This window comes from Candoia aspera, chromosome 9, assembly GCF_035149785.1.
Source record: "Candoia aspera isolate rCanAsp1 chromosome 9, rCanAsp1.hap2, whole genome shotgun sequence".
Taxonomy (NCBI): domain Eukaryota; kingdom Metazoa; phylum Chordata; class Lepidosauria; order Squamata; family Boidae; genus Candoia; species Candoia aspera.
Window position 1 is genome coordinate 14,898,183 of NC_086161.1, and position 8,792 is coordinate 14,906,974.

Here is an 8,792-nt window from a genome sequence, read left to right on the forward strand (position 1 = left end):
TTAACAGGAAAAAAAAAGGGGGGTGGGAACTGGCATTCTCTTTCTGAAACTAATGAGGCAATTTGTCTTTGAGTATGTACAGCATTTCTTCCCACTGATGAATAAACATGGCCCAGCCCACAATTCTGCTTTTAGAGAATAATAGTTTCACCTCAGAAGGGTGTAGTTTTCCACCGTAGGCAATTTGAATGCATTCAAGCCTGAATGTCTTGCGTTTCTTTTTTGGGAAATGACTTAATACATATAGACTCCACCCTGCATTACAACATACATTTAAAAGCCTATGCCTGAGAAGTTAATTAAAGAATACCTGGTGTTTAAAAATAAAATTTGGCCAGTAAAAACTGAGATCTTAGTCCTTATGATTCATGATCTGTGGTTACGGTGTATATTACATTTTCTTGGTGTATATTAAGTTTGAAAATGTATTTTACTGACATGAGGGAATCTGGCTTACGGACTAAAACTCACCAACGGACTATGTTACAGTATTAAAGCTCTGTATGTTTTTCACTTCTGCAGCTGAAGCATGCAAAAGTCTGCATATTTGCATGAAAGTAAATGGTGAGGTACGACACTGGGATGTAAAGGAGATGTAGCAACCCAATGTCTGGAGGCCGTGAAGGTCTGGATGAGACGAAAGAAGTTGAAATTGAACCCCAGGAAGATGGAGCTGCTATTTGTTCTTTGATGTCTCCAGTGTTGCTTCTGGATGGGGTATACATGAAGAAGCACATCAATGACTTGGAGATCTCTGTTAGATGGGCAGGTGGAGATTGTAGCCATCAGGACCATTGCCCAGCTCAGGGTGGTGCATCAGATGTGGCCCCAACTGAAGCAGGAGGACCTTGCAACAGTAATTCATGCCCTCATCACCACTTACCTGGTCTACTGCAATGTGCTCTACATGGACCTGCCTTTGAAGATGTTGGAAGCTTCACTTGGTCCAGAATCCAGTAGCCTGTTATTGGCAGATAGCCACCAACATGAGGATATCAGCCCCGCCCTTCAGACCCTGTGCTGTCTTCCTGTTAGCTTCAATGCTATCCAAAATCCTTGTTTTGACCTTTCAAGCCATGCTTGGCCCCAAAGTGATTGCAGGAATATTTATCTGCTTCAGTTTTGATGCTCCTGAGTCAGACATCCTCTGAGAAGCTGCTCATGGAACACACCCCTCTTTATGTGAGATAAGGAGGGCAGAGGCCCATAGCTAGGGTCACCATATGCCCTTTATTATAAAGGACAGTCCTTTATTTCAGAAAGCTGTCCTTTTGATTAATTTAATTTTATTATTGATTTTCTTGGGTTTGCTCTTGAATTTTCCTTTGTAAAGCAAAGTTACAAACAAAACAATTACATTCTTTTTAATCCTTAGGAACAGCTTTCAGATTTATCCTTAATTTTTTCCAGGAAAATATGGTTACTATACCCGTAGGTGAACCTTTTCTTTCATCGTATCTATACTTTGGAATGCATTCCCCCAAGAAATTCAACCTGCCTCTACTGGCTTTCCCCAAGCGATAAAAAGCAGAGTTATTTCAGAGAGCTTTAGGGACTGAGCTATGTGATTGTGTTTATATTTTTATTTTAAATGATTTTTGTATTTCTAGTGATGCATGTGAACTGCCAAGAGCCATGTGATTGCAGCAGAGTAATCTAGTAAATAAATGAATAAATACAACAGAATCTAATGACATGTAAATTAAACTTTATCTGAACAGTCTGTTATCCTCTCCATTTTCCTCCAGAGATTATATTAATTGCAAAAAATCAAAAACAAAAAACTCTTCCCAGACATGTTAGCCACTTAGACATACAGCTTAACAGTTAATCTTCTTTGTCTTTTTACATAATACTATTTTATTGGCTGTGTTTTATACATTGGATAGCTTAGTAGCAGCACTACAATTTTACTTATAGGACTTAGAACTGTAAGGTTTTACATCACTATGTTAGTAATATTAAGTTTCACTTACCGCTGAAGTAGTTGTAGTCCCTGTACACTTGAATTGGGTTTTATGTCATTTTAGGCTGATTTTTGATGGAAATAATGATTTGTTATCAAAGCCCTCTTCCCAGAATTGTAAGTCAGGAACATGACATTAATCAGCCTCTTCAGCATAAAGCCTAGTTATTTATAACTCTGAATCTGTCACTGCTATAGAGGGATCTTTATACTGTATATGAAATTTGACACAGAACTTTCCTCAGCCAAATGGAAAATCCTCCTCATGTCTTGAATTACTTACACAAGATCTTTCTTGAGGAAATTTTACAGTATTTAATGTCTAAAGATTTGGATGAGATCAGCTGCTGATGATTTATGCCACGCGGTGATGAAGGAATGGCCTTCTATACAAGCTGTATGAACAATTCCATTTGCCATAGAGGAAAATTCTGTGAAATATATCGTCACTGTCCAAATCGTGCCTCACAGTGTTTATATTGTAAAGGGTTCTTGTGTCTAATTCTTTGCTTATGATTTTGCTATAGCTCACCCTCAGTCAAAGCTGAGAGGTGTTAAAAGTACTACAGCAGGATGGCAACTATTCAAAAGGGCCTGTGAAATCTGTAGGATGGCAGAGATGGGTGCACACAATGGTCAACCCTCAATCTGAGGTGGAATTTATGAAGACCCTGGAGAAAGGACTGAACCCTGAAAAAAACATGTTAGTAATTTCTTCCTCGCAGTACCAACCCCACTTATGGGGAGATATCAAGAATACCTTTCAAAAATCCCAGTTACTGGAATAAACCTCCACAAAGTTGTTTGTTAAATCTTACGAGCAATTTCCTGCAATCATAGCTTTGGAGGCCACAGAAATGAGGCTGGATAGGTAGCCCTGGAACTTTGACCAAAAAGCTTATGGGAGAACCCAACCAATTATGGGTGGTTCAGTAAACTGTGGTTAATCAAACCATAGCTTACTCGGCAACCCAGGAGATGTAAGTATGAATTTTGTTCTCTATCACTGTGTCAACATTGTGATAATATTTTAGGTTGCTTTATTTAAACTCCCATTCCAGAACTTAAACACTCTTGGGTTAGTCCAATCCGGGAGGTGAAGGGATTTGCTATTTGCTTGCTAACTCCTCCTGCCCCTCAATTGCCTTTATGTATTTTGCCAAATCTCTCAGCTTCTTTCAAAGAGAGAAGGCAAATGCAGGTAAATGCCAGTATCAATAGCTTTTCCCCACCTCCCATTATGTATCTGGCCATTGCCAAGCAGGAGGTCCTGTTCTTTCAAGAGGAACTGGTGGAAAGAACAGTCAAGCTGGTGGAAAGTGTGCTAAGGAGTTTCGGTGTTTACGCATTCAGGACGTTAAAGGGTGTGGTTCTCTTTGGTTTAAGAGAGAGCACACTTAGTAACTCATTTATGCATGGATTAGTAAATTGCCATTTGACTGCTTTCTGTCCATCCTAGGAGGGATTATGGACCAGGTCCTCCTTTCCTACAAACCTGTAGCATGAAGGCAAATGGTCTGGGGGTCTCTCCATTTGGGCAAAAGCCTCAAGACAAGATGGTAACAGTGTGGGAAAAACTCATACTTGCACCTCTGTTTCTCACTCACCAAGTCCTGGGTGCAGGAACAGATTATGTCCTCCCACTTCCAGCCCATTACAAACCCACCCTGCGCCTGTGTTTTCCAGCTTCATTTAAAATTGCCCTTCTTAAGGCCTTCCAAGCAGGTGGTCTCCACTGCTTTGTTCCAGTTGGGCTACAGCTCCAGCCGTGATGGGCTGCAGGGCCTGGCATCCCCCTCTGCACCCGTGCAGCCTTTTCATGCTGGGATGTTATGTTGTCAGCAGTTTGTGTGTGTGTGTGTGTTCTCTCTCTCTCTCTCTCTCTCTCTTATATATATATATATATATATATATATATATATATATATATATATATATATATATATAAATTTTACCATTGATCCATTAGGTCAATAAACTATTCCAAACCCAAGAAGTTCATGCACTAACCAACTCTTCTGCCTGGACAGGATGAAGCATGGTCCCCATGTCTTCCCACTCCATGCCCATAGTACTACAAAGCTCCTTCTCCTTCTCCTCCTCCTTCCCCTATCTTCCCTTCCCTTTATTATTTTTCAACAACTTCCAGTTGCAGTGTAGGAACCTTGCTGCTTCATTTCTATGAAGCTAATCTGTCAGTTCTTCCTTGTTACAGACTTTCCATGAACATACAGAGGAAGTCAGGAATGAAGAACAACTTGTTCCCTATTGCTTTCATTATTGTAGCATTGCAACCAGGATACCATAAAGGGGGAAAAAAGTCTGTGTTAACATCAAAGGAGATGATGTGGGAAAGGGGGGAGGGTAAAGGCATCCAGGTGTGCAAACATCTGGGAAAGCCAGGGAAAGCATGGGGACTAGTGAGGCGGGAACAATGCCTAAAAGGAAAAGGCGGGCCCTGGCAGTCCGGTCCACACAAGATCCAGCCAGTGAGACTTGCTTGCCCTGCATGGATGGGAAGGGCAAACACAGGAGAATGGCAAATGAGGTCTTGTGTTGGCCGTAGTCTGGACTGAGCACCAGCCTGGCCCTGCTGACAACCCGCTGCAATCCAGACTGGAATTCTGAATTCTGCAGCTTAAGCTGCAGTGCAGAATTACCCTCTGTTGGAGAAAATATAAAGAGAACTGATGGGTGGGAAGACAAATTAGGTACAGTTCATCTGCAGCTTGCCAGAATTCCTATGCAACCCCTCCTCCTACATCTCATAGATCCTCCTAGATCCCATCCCTTGGGGCATGATGTCTGTCCTGTGTGCTTATTTACCTGACCTTGTTATCCCCATATAAAATGGGCAGAAATGGGGAGGTTGATGATATCTGGGTTGCCTTCCTGAAGGAATAACCATGAATCTTCTGTCCGTTCTTAATAAAATCAAAAAATCAGATCTATTACTGAAGACATTTCTGCCACATTCCAAATATTTGCCAGTTGTGCAGAATTTGCAAATGCCTTCTTTATTATCCTTTAACTTATTGTTAACAGGTATTCTAATTTATGTATAGACTGATGGCAGCATTTAGTCAACTTTCCTAATGTTATAAAAGCTCAACTGGGTTAGGTGGATGGGAGACCTCTAGAAAATCCCAGTTCTATAGATGGGAAATTGAAAAAAAAATTGTCTTGGAAGAAAGATACAAGCCCTTTTTGTTTTGTTGCCATATGAATACATTACCAGGAACTGAGTTTGGCTCAAGGGAGACTTTGCTTATTCTAGTTCACAGAAGATCCTCCCTACTAAAATTTCCCTGCAAATCACAAGTTTACAGAGTATCTTTGAGGTGCCTCAGCCATGATGTGAATATGGGTGTTCTTAAGTATGTACAGACTGGCCCATTGTAAGATTAGTTTTATCTTGATTATTTATAGCATTGGAAAACAAGGAAGTGGGACTAGTTTACTGATTCTGATTTACAAGTGGAGGGTGGAGCTGGTGATTGCAGAATAAACAAATCTGGCATTGAGAAATGATGGTGAAGAACACATGGGTGACCTGCAAAACCTAACAGAACATGCTAGCTGGGAAGCTCAGCCACAACTTTATTATTGATCTGAAACAAGAACAGAGCCATAACAGGAAAGTCCCGGAAATAGTTTACTAAGATACAATTAAATACAGCTCTACCTGGTGACTTCTAAAGCATCTGGTAAGATGACTCATCAACATCATTATAGCCTTTTTCACAGGAAGAAAAGAAATTGCAAAGTAGATTTCCACACTGTGCTAATATAAAAGCAAAATTGAGTTAAGAGGATGAATAAATTTTGGGTGGACCAATAAAGTGTTTTCATATCCTTGGTAATTTCTATTCAACTATTGTATTCAACTCTTAATCTGCATCATCAGGTATAGCTAGATACCTGAGGCAGTGCCCTTAAGCATCTTTTTCCCCTTGTGGGATTCTGAGTTCCTACCATTAAGCCATCTTTTTAATACTGTGTCCCCCACATGGTCTTGCTCCCATGCAATAGGAATTATACCAACCATGTAATGATTTACATGTCATGCACTGCAGGTTGCCTGGTGGAAAGTTAATTAAAAGCATGAAAAGGAAGGGAGGAAGCAATATTGCTGGTTTGTTTATAAGTTGGTTTTTAAAAAGGGGGGAATTCCTTGCCATGTGTTTCCAGAACTACCCAAAAAGGAAATAAACTGTAGCTTTATATGGATTTGGAATGGAAAGAAAGCCAATTAGAAACCAAACAAAATTTGTGAGCATTCAGACATGTCTGTGATCCTAAAAAGAAATACACACATTTTAAATATCCATATTCAATATCTTTCCAGAATAGCATTTCTATAATGAAGGTAGTATATTTTAAAAATGTTCGTATTATCAGTGCATGACAATCAGATCTGACTTAATTTATCCTTCATTTTAGTGGGGTTTAAAGCTTTGCTGCCCCATACACTTTTAAGCCAAAGCAATTTCCCAGAGTTTTAAATGTTGCTAGTCCAATGAAAATTGTGTTTGACTTTTCCACCGCTTTGCAATAACACCTTCTCAAGTTCCTACGGCTATCTGCCTGTGACAAATAGGATGATCCCATGCGTGTCTATTTTGCTGCTGTACCAGATGGTCCCATATTTTGCACTAAGCCTTTTCTTAATGCTTGTTTACTCAGGTTCATGCAAGGGTGCTGCAGCTGAAGCAATGTGCTTTGGGACTGGGAAAGTGAAAAACCAGAACATTTATATTTAGGTTTACATTCCTGCATTCCTGCTCAGCTACAGAGTGGTACCTAAAGCAACTGCCTTCTTAAGCATTCTGTAGTAGTGTGCAATTTCCCACTTTCCATATGGTCTCACTTTGCCTACAGAGAGCCAGTCAGGTGTAATGGTTAAGGCACCAGGCTGGAAACCAGGAGACTGCAAGTTCTAGTCCCAACTTAGACACAAAATCAGCTTGGTGATCTTGGGCATTTCAGACTCCAGTTTCTTCTCCCACAGTTAGGATACAATGCATTTATTTGATAGTGGTCCACACTGCAAACACAGCAGCAGAGGGTTACACTACATTTATTGATGCTCATCTCTGGGGCAGCCTTTGCATTTGGAATGGTGGGGCCTACAGAAAGGAAGAGGTTGCACCATCCCACCTGATGGTTTCCTCTGGTGGCAATGTCCACCCACCATCCTCAAACCACTATACAGTATTTCTAGGCTCTGTAATATGCTTGAATGGCACTCATCTTTGGCAATCAAACCCTATTGTTAGGAGCATCCTTAAGATCATTGCATGACTCAGAGGAAATCATGATCCAAATAATTTCCCAGCTCATCCTGTGGGCTGTGAATGGTGCTTTCCTTACTAGTCACTTGTTCCCTTGACCCTCCCATTTTCATTCCTTCTGTCTCAGCATCAGCCTCCCTAACTTGCCAACAATTTTTGTAATTCTTCATGACATTGGAAAGGGGCTCTCTGGATTTCAAGAGCTACAAAATGTTGTCACTGCTGTTTTAGTGTTTGAATTCCACCTGCTGTTTTGCTGCCTCTCCAAAAATGATAGGGATTGATCCCGCAATGTTTCCTTAGGCTTTCTTTTGCAGGAGTGATGCCCCTGACATCACTTTCCCCTCCAGTTTTGATTACGCAGAAAACCATTGCTTTATGTAGAAGGGTTGATTATAAAGAGTGCAGTGGACTACATTGCTGAGGGATACATTGTATATTTGGCATGGAAGGAGTTCCTGGGTATGAGGGTTTAAGATCCATGAAAGATCCCTGCCTGTTTAGGAGAACTCAGAGAACTACTCAATCAGAATAATTTGTATTCTAGATATAGCTTCAGATATCAAACTAAGACATAATTAGTTTGTTGGCTTTCAACTCTGTGTGTTGCCTGAAGCTAACCATTTCATTTTATAAACCATGGTTTGTAGCTTTGGTGCAAACTCAGGACATTGCTAAATAAATATTCTGATGTTCTCATGAATGCTTTGCTCCATTTTGGAACCAGCTCCAGATTTGTGCCACTTCACAATATCATCTGCTTCTGAGTTAAGTTTTCTCCCCTTGTTGTGATGTAGTTTATTTGCCTTGGTATAGCTGTTGGATGCTTTGAAGTATCTGGTCAATCAAGGATGAAAGAGCCAATGGACCTCTGATATGAAGAAGAATGATTTAGCTGAGAACTATTAGCCATGCAACTTCTCCTACACTATGTTTGCCATTGCACCTATTCATAAGGTGAGTTTTGGCTTAGCATTTTGTGTAAACCTAGGTGACTATGGTTTATTCCATAAGCCATGATTAAACAAACCAAAGCTTAGCATGATGTGTGAACCAGCCACAGGGTGCCTGAGCTACATTCCAGGCCAATGTAGTAAATTACAGTTATAATGGCAGTCACTGGAAAAGAAATAAAATAAAATGGTGTCCAAGACTGTTTCCTGATAAGAATTTTGTTGGGTGCCTAATCTATCCAAATTCACGTGTTGAGATTAAATTTTCAAATGTAACTTGCTTTTGAAAGGTAAGTTCATATTTTAGAAAGTCAAATGGAAGCTTATATTTTTAAGTCTAAGCATCCCTAAGCAATACCAGGGGTATGTATCACCTGTGGAATAGCATATGGAGGCAGTCACTTAGATTGCAGCTAGATTGCAGAAAAGGGTTTCCACATTGCAAAATAAGCAATTAGCCATGCTTCTATGGTTATGTTGTTTATGTCATGTTCTCTCTGAAGCTCATCCATCTGGTATCATCAGAGACCACAAAGTCATTACCTGGCTCATTGTAACTCACTGATCACCCCTGAGGAC